This window comes from Macrotis lagotis, chromosome 6, assembly GCF_037893015.1.
Source record: "Macrotis lagotis isolate mMagLag1 chromosome 6, bilby.v1.9.chrom.fasta, whole genome shotgun sequence".
NCBI classification, from domain to species: Eukaryota; Metazoa; Chordata; class Mammalia; order Peramelemorphia; family Peramelidae; genus Macrotis; species Macrotis lagotis.
The window spans coordinates 64,200,386-64,216,629 of record NC_133663.1 but is presented as its reverse complement, the minus strand read 5'-3'; the positions used below and the strand labels follow the sequence as shown (position 1 = coordinate 64,216,629).

The window sequence follows — 16,244 nt, the reverse complement described above, 5'->3', positions numbered from 1 at the left end:
ATAGCTGACCTTTTTGCCCTGCTCACATCTCCAGGCCTCTATTTTTCTTTCCATTTTTTTCTTTGTATTTTGTTGAGTCAGGTTTAAATGACTCTCCCACTAATCTGCCAAAGAGCCATCACTTGAGGAAGCTAGGCACAGATTGTACATAGTCATTTTATTTTTAAAAAATAGCAACTTTATTCCAAAAAAAATCAGAAATAAAAAAATCCATTTCATTTATTAAAGGTTCTTAAGCTATGTTGAGAAGGCAGAGTACAAAATACAAAGAAGTTCTGCAATACATTGTGAATATGAATGACAGAATTGAGAAACTGACTTTTTTTTATCATAAGAAATGGTCAGGGTGGACAGCTAGGTGGCACAGTGGATAGAGCACCAGCCCCGGAGTCAGGAGGACCTGAGTTCAAATGCCACCTCAGACACTTAATATGTCTAGCTGTGTAACCTTGGGCAAGTCACTTTTAACCCCAATGCCTAAATAAATAAAAATTTTTAAAAAGAGAAATGGTCAGGGAGTAAGAAATGATACATTTCTCTTTTGGGTAAAAATGATTTGAGAACTTCCTCATATCGTTCTTTTCCTACCAAGACCTAGCACTCTGTTAGAGTGTTGGCAATGAAGGGTTGTGTTGAATGATAAGACATGAACCTTTTCTTCTTTTTTTCGATGAGGGAGTCAAGTGGAAGGTCATAGGAAAATTTGTCTTAAGAACCAAGAATCATGAGGACCTATAAAAAGAGAGAAAGAATCAATCTTGGTTTGATGAAGAAGAGGGATAGGTAAAAGGAAGTATCTTAGAAAGGGGAGAACACAGGTTAGGACAGAGATTCCTATCTTAGAACCCAAGAAGGAACCTGTGAATAAGTCCCAGGAGATTCATGATCTTGGATGGAGGGGGAAAAAAAGGAATATTTTTTGCTAATATTTGGTTTCCCATTTAATCCTAGGTTTTATTTTATTCATTTAAAAATCATTTAAAATTCATTTATTCATTAAAACTCATTTTAAAACTCATTCATTAAACTAAAATTTTTTTAAAAAATTAAAATGTTTCATAAAAATATTTATTCATTAAAACATTTTAAACTCATTCAATACACTTCATTTTATTCATTTAAAATTCAGTCAAAAGCTATTCATTAAAATATTAAAACTCTAAAACACTGGCCCTGGAGTCAGGAGTACCTGGGTTCAAATCCTGTCTCAGACACTTAATAATTACCTAGCTGTGTGGCCTTGGGCAAGCCACTTAACCCCATTTGCCTTTAAAAAAAATATTAAAACTCTTGTTCTGATATGGGGACCATAGGCTTCAATAAATCCATATATGGAGTACATGATAACAAAAATATTAAGAACCTCTGACAGGTAATTTAGAACAGAGGAATAATTCTGAGGTCCTAGGCTATAAGATTATTCATACACTATTTGAATGTCTTGAAAAAAGTCAGACACAAACATTTATTTAAGTGTTTTCCATATTCCATTATGTTGGATTTAGAAATCATATCCTTCAGAGACTCAGCTCATGCAGTTTCTTTCATGTGGTCCTTTCTGATCTTATTCAGTGGCAGTGGTCTCTTTTACCTACTCCAAATTACTTTGCAATTGCTTTCTATACATATTATTTCTCACCATGAAGTGTAAGCTCCTTAATGGCACTGACTGTTCAGTTTTTGTTCTCTTGCCCCCTCGCTCAGCCCAGGGTCTGACATGTGTATCAAATGCTTAATAAATAAATACTCATCTTCATTTATAGTAGATCACTTGTTTCTGAATTCTTAGGTTAAAAAAAATACTCTGGGAAACAAAATAGCTGTTTTTCAGGGTTTTTTCAGTCATGTCTCACTCTTCATGACCCCATTTGGGGTTTTCTTGGCAAACATACTGGAGTACTTTGCCATTTCCTTCTCCAGCTCATTTTACAGATGAAGAATCTGAAGCAAACAGAGTCAAGTGACTTAGACAGGTTCACTCATCTAGTATCTGAGGTAATATTTGAATATATAAAGATGAATCTTCCTAACCCCAGGTCAGGTACCCTGAGTGCTCTAGTACCACCTAGCAGCCCCAAATAAAGCAGATATACCTTCTTATTCTTGTTTCTAATGACTTTCCTGATCATTTGTGGAACCCATCCTTATAAAGGAAATTATGATCTCATTTTTCCTTGAATGTTTTGCAAAGAATCTGTACCTATCTTAGTTCTATCCTGCTGAAAAATAATCTCAACAAATAAAAATGTAACAGTGGCATTGATTGAGTGATGTCAACAATGTCAGAAACCTGGGACAGAGGGCTCCAGTACTCCATCTATCACTGATAAATTCAAAGTTCTTAGAGAGGAATATGTGCTTGTTGTGATCAATAACTTATGTTTCCTCCCATTTCCTTCCAGATTCACTGTATTTATGGTGTTCACTGACTACATTAAAGGCATTCCCCCAATATAATGGAATATGGAAAACACTTAAATGTTTGTGTCTGACTTTTTTCAAGACATTCAAATAGTGTATGAATAATCTTATAGCCTAGGACCTCAGAACTATTCCTCTGTTCTAATTACCTGTCAGAGGTTTTGAATATTTTTGTTATCATGTACTCCATATATGGATCTATTGAAACCTATGGAATCCTTTCGATGAGGTCTGTGGATAGATTTCACAAGTCCATGAACTTATATGGGACTGGGAGGGGAGGGATTATACTTTCATTTTCATTAATCTTTAATTGAACTTTACATTTCCTTCCATTATTTTAAAATTATTATTCTGAGTAGTAATCCACAGTTTTTGCATGAAGGCCAAATGATATGAATTTGAAGAGATCTATTCAAGGATATAGCATTCCCCATCTACTTGGGACTATGGCATTATAGGGCTTTGGATTACTCTGCCACATCTGTTATATTACATTTAGATTCTAGCAAGTAGGGAAGCTCTTCCCAGGTTTCTGAATAATTGACTCAAGTCAATAAAAAATATTACACTCTAGCAGAGAATCCAGAGGAAATGTTCTGACACAGAGAATATATTTACAAAAGGGTGTTTTGTCCAACAAGTATAAATCTTTATGTTAGAGTTGAGGGAGATGCAATGAATTGAACTTGTGGAATGAGCTAAGCATTCTCAGTTGTGGCTAATATGTAGGTTTGTTTTGCAGGACAGTCAGATGTATATCTTTTTTTTTTTTTTTTTTAGTTTTTGCAAGGCAATGGGGTTTAAGTGGCTTGCCCAAGGCCACACAGCTAGGTAATTATTAAGTGTCTGAGGTCGGATTTGAACCCAGGTACTCCTGATTCCAGGGCCGGTGCTTTATCCACTGTGCCACCTAGCTGCCCTGATGTATATCTGTCAGATGCAATTTTTATGTAAAATATTTCCATATTAATTATTTTGTACAAGAAGAATAGAGTAAAAAAAATTAAAGAAAAATAAATAACATGCTTCAGGTTTTATTCAAACAATATCAGTTTTTTCTCTGAAGGCAAAAATATGTTCCAGCCTTAGTTCTTTGGGATTGTTTTGGATCATTATATTGCTGAGAATAACTAAGTTGTTCACAGTTCTTCATTCAACAATATTACTGTTACTATATACAATGTTCTCCTGATTCGGTTCACTTTCAGCATACCACAATTCATGTAAATCTTCAGGTTTTTCTGAAATTACCCTGCTTGTCATTTCTTATAGCAAATAATTTTCCATTACAATCATACATCATAACTTATTTAGCCATTCCTCAGTTGATGGGCATCCCTTCAATTTCCCATTTTTAGCCACCACAAAAAGTACTGCTATAAATATTTTTGTACAAATAGGTCCTTTTCCCATTTTTTGGATGTCAGAGATACTTGTTGCAAATTTCTCCCCAGTTTTATGCTTGGTTGCATTGGTTTTATTTGTGTAAAAATTCTTTAAATTTTTAATAATCAAAATTATCTACTTTATCTTTTATATTTCATAATGCACTATCTCATTTAGCCCAAATAAGAACTCTATAGGTAGATGCTCTTATCATCCCCATTATATAGTTAAGGAAACTGAGACAAAAGGTTAAATTATTTGCTCAGGATCACAGAACTAAGTAAGTATCTGAGGCAAGGTCTGAACTCAGGTCTTTGTAACTCCAAAGCTGGTTCTATATCTTCAACAGCACAACTGCTAGACAGCCCACAAATAACAAAGACAGAAAATGCCAAGATTCTGTAAATATTTAATTGATCTTCTCAAATTTGAGGGGACTTTAGGCAAGAATAATTTAAGAGACTGGCATCACTGTGATTTCATTATTTATGACCTGTTTAGGAGTTTATTTGATTCAAAGTCATAATCCTATTACTTGTCAAACATTCTGATTCATTAAAGTTATAGCTTGTTAGTATTAATGAGAATTAGGAGGGTAGAAAATCTGCTGCCTAGACTTGTTAGACCTGTCATTGCAGAGTCAACCAGTAATCATTCCTAAATTGCTCCTTGCTTGAGATGTTTTAGAGAATATGGTGAAGCCAAATATATTTTGTTATTTTGTTGGTGTGAAGGTCCCCCATCACTCATGATTGTAATCATTGTGCTACATGGTAGATAATCTGGGAGAGTTACCAAGGCCAAAATCATACATCATCCTGTGGTGACCCTGGTGGTGGCCCCTCCCCTTGGTTTTTGTTGGGTCCTTCTTGAAGACCTTCCAGAAAGATCTATCAGAGTTTGAAGTCTGCATGGCAATGAGGTATTTACTTTCCAAATCATACAGAAAATTCTTATTTTCCCTTCCTTGTTTTATGAGAACTTAATTTGGTCCCATGTCATTTTCCCATTTGGAAAACTTGCATATTTTAGAGACAACTTGTGAAAGTTTTAGAAAGCTTAAGATGCCATTTTGGGGAGTCAAAGAGAAGTAGAACATGGGAGTCCTTCAAGATTATTCCTTTTATGTAGTTTTATACTTGAGCTATATTCATAGGTTAATACAGAATGATTAGAAGGAAAAAATTTTCAATTTAAAACACCAGAATCACAGAAATACAGAGTTTGAAGGGACTTAAGAGGCCATCAAGTCCAAAAGGTAACTAAACAAAAAATCTCCACAAAATACTAGATCATTGGCTATCCTGGCATTGCTTAAAGGTCTCAGTTGAAGGAGAAGCCACAGTCTACTGGAACAACCCTTCCCCCTCTGGAATTCTCTAATTGTTGATTTGAAGCTTAGCTTCTTTACCATTTCCACATTATGTGACTGGTTCTGTCTTCTGAAATTTGAGTTCCAAATTCTTAACCTCCCTTCCTCCCCTACCCACTTCATTGGGAAGGCCAGCAATTTTACATAGATTATAGAAGTGGAGTCATGCAAGATATTTTCATATTAGTCATGTTGTGAAAGAAAATATAGATAAAAACAGGAAAAAATAAAGTAAATAATAGTATGCTTTCATCTACATTCAGACTTGATCAGTTCTTTCTCTGGAAGTAGATAGCATCTTTTATCATAAGGCCTTCAAAATTTTCTTGAATCTTTGAATTGCTGAAAATAAATTCACAATTGATCAATCATATAATATCGCTATTACTATATATATTGTTCTTCTTATTCTGCTTCTTTCCTTTGTATCAGTTCATGTAAGTCTTTCCAAGTTTGGGGGCATAATTCCAAATTGCTCCCCAGAATAGATGGATCAGTTTACAACTCTATCATTAGAGCATAAGAGTCCCAATTTTCCCATATCTCATCTAACATTTGTCATTTTCTTTTTCTGTCATATTAGCCAGTCCTGATAGATGATAGGAAACTTGGAGTTGTTTTAATTTGCATTTCTCTAATGTGATTTAGAGCATTTTTCAAATGACTACAGTTTTGACTTTTTTCATCTGAAAACTGCCTATTCATATCATTTGATCATTTATTTTTGGAAACTGACTCATATTCTTATAAATTTGACTCAGTCCTCTATATAGTTGAGAAATGAAATTGTTATTTTTAGGGTTTTTTGCAAGGCAAATGGGGTTAAATGGCTTGCCCAAGGCCACACAGCTAGGTAATTATTAAGTGTCTGAGACCGGATTTGAACCCAGGTACTCCTGACATGGCCGGTGCTTTATCCACTGCACCACCTAGCCACCCCAAGAGAAATGAAATTTTTATCAGAGAAGCTTACAGTAAATTTTTTTCTTTTTTGTTTTTCTTCTAATTTTGGCTGCATTGTTTCTGTTTCTACAAAAGCTTTGCAATTTAATATAATCAAAATTATCCATTTTATATCCTGTAATGTTTTGTATCTCTTGTTTAGTCTTAAAATTATCCTTGTCCATAGATCTGACAGGTAAACTATTCTTTGTTCTTTTAATATGTGAATTTTTCATCTCTAAAGACTGGCTAAGAGAAGTTGAGATTAACCAACAGACCTCAAACTTGTCAGTGAGTTGGGGGAATGTCAACCCCACACATGTAAATACTTCTCCCAGCAGACTGGTTGGATGAAAACAATTTGCCATGAAGGCAGCTGAAGGTGGCCAAGATAATTCAATGCATAACTAACCATCCCTAGCCTAATGCCTCATTTAAATATAATTTACTCATAAGGCAGGATATCACTCATGATGTCTTTGGTCCTCTTCAAAAATGAAGGATTAACAACAGAACAATTACTATCTATTCATACATCTTCTATCTTATATTTCAGGAGTTGATATTTCATATCCAAGTATAAGATTTTACATTTGTCCCTTTTGAATTTCATTTTATTAGATTCAGCTCCAGGCTAGAAGTAGGCAGAGGTCCTGACCCTAGTTCCAAGGCAAAGAGTAGTACTAGTGCTTGTTGAAATTGGGGAACCTTCTTGAGTAAAGGCCAGAATACAGAGTAAAGAGATAAGTAGAGACCAGGAGAGCAGTCCTGAATCACAACACTTAGGAAGCAACAAAAACTTGAAGACTTCTAGAACTAGCCCTGAAAACAACAGCACAAAAAATGCTCAAAGTCTGGGACAATGACTCTCTATGCCCAGATGAGTAAAGTCCAACTTTAACAAAAAGTTCAAAATCAAGAAATTTGTTAGAAAAATGAACAAATAACAACAAAAAAAATTGATCATAAAAAGCTGCAGTGATGGTGAAAACCAAAACATAAAATCAGAATAAGACAACAGTATGAAAACAGCTATAAAAAAATCTAAAGAAAAATGAAAATTGGCTCCAAGCTCAATAAGAATTCTTTGGAGAGTTAAAAAAAAACAATGAATGGTAGAGAAAAATATTTTAAAGAACATTATGAAATGACTATTCATTGCTTGGTAAAGGGGCACAAAAACAAACTGAAGAAAATAATACTTTAAACAACAGAATTGGCCTATGATAAAAAAGAGGCACAAGAATTTGACAAAGAAAAGAACATCTTTAAAAGCAGAAATAGTTAAATGGAAAAAAGTTCAAAATCTCACTAAAGCTAATGATTTTATTAGACATCAAAAAACAATCATACAGACCAGAAGGAAAAGGATGGAGGCAAGATGGCAAAGGAAAGACAGTGACTCACCAGAGCTCTCTCCAAAGTCCCTCTGACTGCTTTTAAATAATGCAATGAAATAATTCCTGGAGTGGCAGAATCAATAGAAATACAGCATGTAATAATTTTTACATTCAAAGACAACTTAGAAGTTCAGCAGGAAACAAAATCAAAAGAATGGAAAAACAGAAAACAATATAAAATATTTTATTGGAAGAATAACTGACCTGGATCTATTTTCCAGTCTTTGACTTTAACCTCATTGCCTTGCTTTAAAAAAAAAGAGAGAAATGCTATTTCATTGAATTTCCATTTTTCTTCTTGAGGGATTATACTCAGTTTTGCTGGGTAGGCAATTCTTGGTTGTAATTCTAGTTCCTTAGCCCTCTAGAATATCGTATTTCAAGTCCTCTGATCCTTTAATGTGTTATCCTAACTGTGATTCCAAATACTTGAATTGTTTTTTTTTTTCTCCTTGACCTGGAAGCTCTGGAATTTGGCTAAAATATTCCCAGGAGTTTTCATTCTGGGACCATGACATCAGTGAATTATTTCCATTTCTATTTTACTCTCTGGTTTTAGAATATCAGGACAATTTTCCTTGATAATTTCTTGAAAAATGATGTCTGTGCTCTTTTTTGATTGCATCTCTCAGATAGTCTAATAATTTTTTAATTATTTAAGGCAAAGGGGTTAAGTGACTTACCCAAGGTCATACAACTAGGTGATTATTAAGTGCCTGAGGGCAGTTTTGAATTCAGGTCTTCCTGACTCCAGGGTTAGTGCTCTATCCACTGCACCACCTAGCTGCCCCTAAGCATTTCTGATGAAAAAACAGAGCTAAATACAAAATTTGATTTTCAAATACAAGACGTAAGAGAAGCCTAAAAAAGGTAAACAGGGAAAGAGAAATCATAAAGAATTTGAAAAAGTTAAACTGTTTATATTCCTTACATAGGAAGATGATACTTGTAACTCAGAACTTTTTCATTATTAGGACAGTTATGAGTATAAGTTTAAATATGAATATGAAGGCATGGTATCTTACAATAATACAATTAAGGGATGAAAGAGGGATGGAGCAAATTATCTCATAAAAGAGTATAAGAAAAAGCTTTTATGGTGAGGGCAAAGATGGGGGAGGTAAGAGGGAGTAAGTGAATCTTACTCTCATTGAAATTGGTCCAAAGAGGGAATAACATACACACACACACACACACACACACACACACACACACACACACACACACACAATTATGTATAGAAATCTATTCTTACCTTATAGGAAAGTAGAAGGGGAAGAACTTAAATGGAGGACAGGGGCAGATAGAAGGGAACGTATATTGGGAGAGGTGGTAGTCAAAAGCAAAACACTTTTGAGGAAAGAAAAAAGTAAAAAAAAAGGGAATAGAATAAACTAGGGGAAATAAAATTAGCAATCATAACTGAAAAAAAATTTGAAGCAAGTTTCTCTGATAAAGTTTCTGAACCATTGAGAAATTTATAAAAATTATAAAAATAAGAGCCAATTCCCCAATTACTAAGTGATGAAAAGATAAGAATAGTTTTCAGATGAAGTAGTTAAATAATCATATGAAAAAATGCTCTAAATCACTATTGATTGGAGAAATGCAAATTAAAACAATTCTGAGATACCACCTCATACCTATTGACTAATTGACTAATAGGAGAAAAAAGGAAAATGATCTGGTTGTGATAGAATATTATTGTGCTGTGGGAAATGCCAAAGGGGGGGGGTCATTCAGAAAAACCTGGCAAGACCCACATGCACTGATGCAAAGTGAAGTGAGAAGAACCCGGAGGTCATTGTGCACAATAACAGCAGTGTTGTAATGATGATCAACTGTGAAAGACTTGACTGCTCTGATGAATACAATGATCCAAGACAATTCCAAAGAATTCATGATGAAAAATGCAATCCACATCCAGAGAGAGAACTTAAACTCTGAGTGCAAATTGAAGTATAATTTTCTCACTGTACTTATTTTTCTTACTATTTTGAAATATGATGAATACAGAAATATGATTTCACATGTATAATTGATATATTACTTCTCTTCTTAGGGTATGGGGAGAAGGGTGAGAAGGAGAGAATTTGGAACTTAAAATTTTAAAAAAAGAAAAGAATATTACAAATAAATAATAAAAATCTTAAAAATTAAAAAAATAAAACATCTTTAAAAAATAATCAAAGGAGGGCAGCTAGGTGTCACAGTAGATAGAGCACTGGCTCTGGAGTCATGAGTACCTGAGTTCAAATCTGGCCTCAGACACTTAATAATTACCTAGCTGTGTGGCCTTGGGCAAGCCCCATTGCCTTGCAAAAAAAATAAAAATAAAAATAAAAAATAATCAAAGGAAATGCTTAATTTCAGTTACAGTTTATTATTTCTTTCCTCCCCAACTTTGCAAACCTTCTGAGGGATAATCATGGACAGATCAAGAAGCCTTATTCTATATAGAGTTTGTCATATCAGAAGACTTAAATTTTTCACAAGTTGACCAAATGTATTTAATTCATGACTGCCTTCATGTAATTTATATCTTGGCGTTTATGGACAACAATAGAACTTTAATATTTCTTGAATTTATGAAGTAATTTCCCTTCTATTTATATTAGTTATAAAAAAAATCTAGGTTTTCTACTAAAGTTATTTAAATTCATATTCATGAATGTGGCTTTCTTTTTTTTTCCCATTTGGTTTTTATTCACTTTTATCTATTAAATAGATAAAAATTGAACTAATTGTAACCCAATATGAAAAGTAACATACAGTCAATGATTCATACTTGATAAATTATTTCTGGGCCTAATCTAGGAATTTTAAAAAAAGTTATCAAATGAGCCTAACAAAGACAGTCTCTCCACCAATGAAAGACACCCCTCTCGATTTTATCTCTGTTCCTAATTTCAGTTGACTGGTAGAGGCAGCCAAGGGCAGAGAAGACTGTTCACATTCTCAGCAGGGGGCCTGGAAGCAAGGAAGATCAGGATCATTGTATCTTCTGCATAAATAGTTCAACAATCTGAATGCATTCTTTCCTCACAATTGAATGAATAGGTTTTCTCTTTCTTTCCTTTCTAGCCAGCTAACCTTGTGTTATGTTGAGCTGCTCAGTAACATACTCCATTGAAGATGCTTAGAGATAAAATGTAAATTTACCCCACTAAGAAGTATCCTTACAAACATGGCTAGAATTTGAGTTTCCCAAAGATGGTCCTGGACAGGCTCTGATCTTGAATGTAAATACAACATGTATTTAGGTCATCCTGAAACTTTTTACTCAGAATTCATAATGATGCTTTGAATTTCTTCATCCATGCGATAATCACAATATTTAGGTTCTCCTTCCCTGTTCTTTTTTTTGTAGAAACAGATTAAGACTTGTGCTTTCAAATAAGATCTTTCTAATTAAAATAGCTCATGGGTAAAAATTCACTAATTCCTTATACTTTCTTAACTTTGGGAAATGCTAGTTCATCATGATGCATTATCAACCTAAAGGTGATTTTAACCTAATATTATAAAATGAATTCAAAGAGAACTGATTTTAAAAGCATATTTGCACTTTCAGGAAATTCATGGCCATTAAAAAATATTTCCTGGGTTTTGGTATAATTATGAATTTGGCTTTGGTTTTGATGTCTCAAATAGTCTTTCTATTTTTATTTTTTCTAAAAAGTGGAAAAAACAGATATTTCTTTTCATTTTTAACTTTTTCAGATATCTTAATTTTGTTTTAGGCAGCATTATTTCTCACTATGTTCTTTCTGATAGGTAAAGAATTCTTCCTAATTTTATAGTAAAACATCCTTATTCTTTAGTCATTCTTATCAAAGTGTTTGCACTAATTTTTTTCTCATTTTTTTCTCTTTTTTTCTCTTTTTCCCTTTCTTTCTTTGTTTATAAAATGACATTCTTCATTTGTTTGCTCAACCCTCTCCCTCCTCATATTTTAAAAAAATTAAATTTGACCATTAAGACAAGAATTCTAGCCATAATAGCTACATACTTCTGTAGTGATGATTGGTGTTCTCCATCATTCCAGCCTGTATTTAACATTCTTTGGAACTATGATTTTTTCCTACATCTCAGCCAGATTACCTTTCACTCTACTGTCTACATTTCCAGGGTTATTCACATCATAATCATATAAGGATGATTCAGAAATGGAAAAAAATCCTAGTAATTTCCTCTTGGGAAATTGAGACAACAGACATGCTTCAAAAAAAAATTGTTTAGTGTGTTCTTGAATGTATGGTTAAAAAGTTTTGTGTAAAAAGTAACCAAAGCTTTCAAAAAGTAAGTCCCATTTTTAGAAAGTACTTAATGTTCTAGTAAATTTCCCTCATTAAATTTCTATTTATTGAATGTGACTTAATTTATCTTAGATATAGAAATACATACTACTTCATTATGGCAATTGTTTTTGATAAAAGCAATAAAAGGAAAGTTCATTGTAGGCTTATTTAGGTTATCACCTCTGATCATCATAGTCCAGCCTACTCCCAATGTAATATTCTCTCTATTTACACAATTCTATTATCTATAGGAAACAATTCCAAAAGCAAAAATATTTAATTATAATATTAAAATCATGCAAATAATGAGATAACTTGTCTTTTTACTCAGTAGGTGAACACCCTTTATAGGCTCTGAGGAAATTAGAAACTATGTCCCTCACTAAACTCACAGCATAATAAATTTAAAATTTATTTTTCTTTTTCATTGTAAATTTAACAATTTCAACAAATTCTTTGTGCTTGTATAGAAACTACTATTCCATAATTTTAAAGAAATATGTTAAATTTAATTTAACCTGTCAAATTTAATTAATTGTTTTATTTGCCTATGTTCTTTATGTCTATACTGTTTTTTTTTTCCTGTGCACTTTTAAAAGTGCTCTGTTGGTGTTATTGGCCAGGGTGGGGGTGGCATAGCTATTACTACCAGCCCTCCAATTAGAAACTCTTTATTATAAGAAATATATATTATCTGGCAATGAAATGAGCATTTACTAAGTAAGTACTTTCTATGTATTTGACATTGGATACAGAGACAGGAGTGAAACAGTCTCCACCCTCGAAGATCTTCCATTTTTTTCATGGCTGAGATCATGGCACAGGAAGCTAGGGATTGAAGGAAAGGACCCATAAATACAAAGATCTTTCTAGAAGCAAAGGATGGGAGGGGAGGGAGGGAGAAAAGAAGGAAGGATTGATTTAAGCAGCTACTAAGGGTCAGGCATTTGATATATAAATATATATCTCATTTGATCCTAACAAAAACTATGGGAGGTCATTGCTACTATTGGCCCCCATTTCATAAATGAAAACATTCAAGCAGACAAAGATTGTCTTTTCCAAAGTCATTCAGTTAATTGTTTGGGGGCTAGATTTGAACTCAGGTCTTCCTGATCCAAGTCCAGTGTTTTCTATTCAACATGCTGGCTAGTTCCCACTAAAACAGAATCTAAATTAGGAGAGGAAAAAATTGTGATAGGAGAATGCAAAGAGAAATTATTTTGGTATAAGAAATTATATATAAGATGGATTAGGAGAAATATGGGAAGATTTGTATGAATTGTTACTTCAGAATTTACATTCCAGTGGTAAAAGCTTAGACCCATGACATAAAATGGTTAATAACCCCTATTCTAAGGGAAAGGGTAGATAATGTAAGAGAGAGAGAAGACTAAGGAGAGAGAGAGAGAGACAGACAGGGACAGAGAGACCAATTAAGAAACTATTACCTATGAGTAGTCCCCTTTCTCTCATGAAATTCTATAGAATTTTCTAGGGGCAAGTTGGAAGATGATGAGTTAAAATTATTAGTAATAATAGCTTTCATTTTATAGTATTTTAAAGTTTTCAAGGCATTTTATAAATAGTATCTCACTTGATCTTCACAACAACCCTTCTGATAGGTACTATTATCTCTATTTTACAGATGAGGAAACTGAGGCAGAGGTTGTGACTTGTCCAAGGTCATACATCTAATACATATCTGAGGCTAGATTTAGACTCAAACTCTTTTTTGACTGCAGATCCACTGTATCACCTGGCTACCAGAAGGTAGCTTTGCTAGATTTGCTAGACTCCTAGATTCAAGGACAGCCAGTCAAGAAATATTCATTAAGGGCCGGCTAGGTGGCGCAGTGGATAAAGCACCAGCCCTGGAGTCAGGAGTACCTGGGTTCAAATCCGGTCTCAGACACTTAATAATTGTGTGTGGCCTTGGGCAAGCCACTTAACCCCATTTGCCTTGCAAAATCCTAAAAAAAAAATATATATATATATATATATTCATTAAGCTCTTACTTTGTGCCAGATATGATGTTAAGAACCAGGGATATAAAGAAATGCATTAACAGTCTCTGCCCTCAAAGAGCTTCCTCTTTAATGTCCATATGCTATTCTAATCAAGATGTATATGGAATAAATGGAAGATAACTCTAGAGCTGAAGGCTGTAGTAGTCAGGCCAATATGGCAGCATTGCATCTTCCTTCTGACTCCCTGATTCAACTACAATCAAACTGATTCTCAGTTTGCTTCCATGTCTCTCATTTTCCATACTATTTCCATTCCCCTTATATCCCTTTAACAAGTTCTAATGCAAGTCTCCCAGGACTCTGACATCCTGAATCTTCCATAGCTGAACCGTAGTTTTATTGTTTTAGTGCATATGTGTATATGTGTGTTTGTATGTGTGTATACACACACCTATATATATATATATATATATATATGTATATATATATATATAATTGTCTGTTTCTATCTTTCTATACACATACATACCCTTGAAACTACACTGTAAAGCTCACTTGTACTCTTATTACATAAGGAGTCATTACTATTAAATTTTTCTCAATGATTCATGCATAATGGAAAAAAGGATTATTATCTATGGAAGAATTTTTTAACAGGTAGTTCTATGGTGAGACCTATGACTTAAAAACATGATGGGTTGAAATGGGTAAAGGCTGAATAGATGGAGACCAACTCAGAGGCTATTATAATCCAGTCTAGGTGAAAAATGATGAGGACCATGTGAGTAGAGAGAAAGGAAGAGATGCAAGAGATTTTATGGAGGCAGAATTAATGAAATGATCAATGAGCAGATATGGGAGATGAGGAAAAAAGTCAAAGATGACTTTGAGTTTGCAAGACTGAGTGAGTGAGGGGCAGCTAGGTGGAGCAGTGGATAAAGCACTGGCCCTGGAGTCAGGAGTACCTGGGTTCAAATCCGGTCTCAGACACTTAATAATTACCTAGCTGTATGGCCTTGGGCAAGCCACTTAACCCCATTTGCCTTGCAAAAAAAAAAGACTGAGTGAGTGAAAAGATGGTGTCACCCTTCATAGAAGTAGGGAGATTTGGATTGGATGAGTTTATGGGTGAAAGAAAATGAGTTTCATTTTGGACATGGTAAGTTTGAGGTGCATGGTACGTTTGAGGTGCCTAGGGTCATCCAGTCTGAGATATCCAGCAGGTAATTAATTGGTAATAAAGGCCTGGTTTGCTGCAAGAAATTAGAGCTGGATGTATAGGTTTGGAACTCACCTGCAAAGTTTGACCATTGAACTCATGGAAGTCAATGACATTAGGAAGAGAGAAGGTTTAGAGAGAGAAGGACCAGGAGTAAGGGTCACCTAATTATGGAGCGGTATATGAATGAAACACAGAAAACATGACTGAGGAACAGTCAGACAGGTAGAAGAAGTAGGAGAGAATAGTATAAGAGCCAAAGGAGAGACGATCAAGTGAGGGAGGTTGTCAATAATGTCAAAAGCTGTGGAGAGATTGGGAAGGCTACGAATTAAGAAAATGCCACAGATAAAGAAAGGATTTAGCTTTGGAGATGAGCAGAAGGCACTCTTCCTCTGAGTCAGGAGAACGAAGGAGAGAATGAATGAAGACTGAAGAATTTGAAGGAATAGAGCTACTTTAATGCAGGAATTCTTTTTTTTTAATTTTAAAGATTTTATTTATTTTGAGTTTTACAATTTTTCCCCTAATCTTACTTCCCTTCCCCCACCCCCCACAGAAAGCAATTTGCCAGTCTTTTCATTATTTCCATGGTAGACACTGATCTAAATTGAATGTGATAAGAGAGAAATCATATCCTTAAGGAAGAAACATAAATTATAAGAGATAACAAGCTCAGTCAATAAGATATCGGGGCATTTTTTCTAAATTAAAGGTAATAGTCCTTGGTCTTTGTTCAAACTCCACAGTTCTTTCCCTGGATACAGATGGTATTCTCCATTGCAGACAGCCCCAAATTGTCCCTGATGGTTGCACTGATGGAATGAGCAAGTCCATCAAGATTGATCTTCGCCCCCTATGTTGCTTTTTAGGGTGTACAATGTTTTTCTGGTTCTGCTCATCTCACTCAGCATCAGTTCATGCAAATCCCTCCATGCTTCCTTGAATTCCCATCCCTCCTGGTTTCTAATAGAGCAATAGTGTTCCATGACATATATATACCACAGTTTGCTAAGCCATTCCCCAAACAAACAGAGCTGCTATGAATATTTTTGTACAAGTGATGTTTTTACCCTTTTTCATCATCTCTTCAGGGTATAGACCCAGTAGTGGTATAATGCAGGAATTCTTAACCTTAATTTCACAATAATTGGTTTTCTTTATAATACAAAGAGACCCATGACATAAAATGGTTAATAACTCCTATTCTAAGGGAAAGAGGAGATAAT

General features: G+C 34.3%; 1 protein-coding gene across 1 annotated transcript in view; it reads left to right on the top strand.

The window, feature by feature from the left end:
• Positions 1–16,244, top strand: part of SGPP2 (sphingosine-1-phosphate phosphatase 2) — a 133,825-nt gene that overhangs the window by 110,853 nt on the left and 6,728 nt on the right. The window lies entirely within an intron of this gene.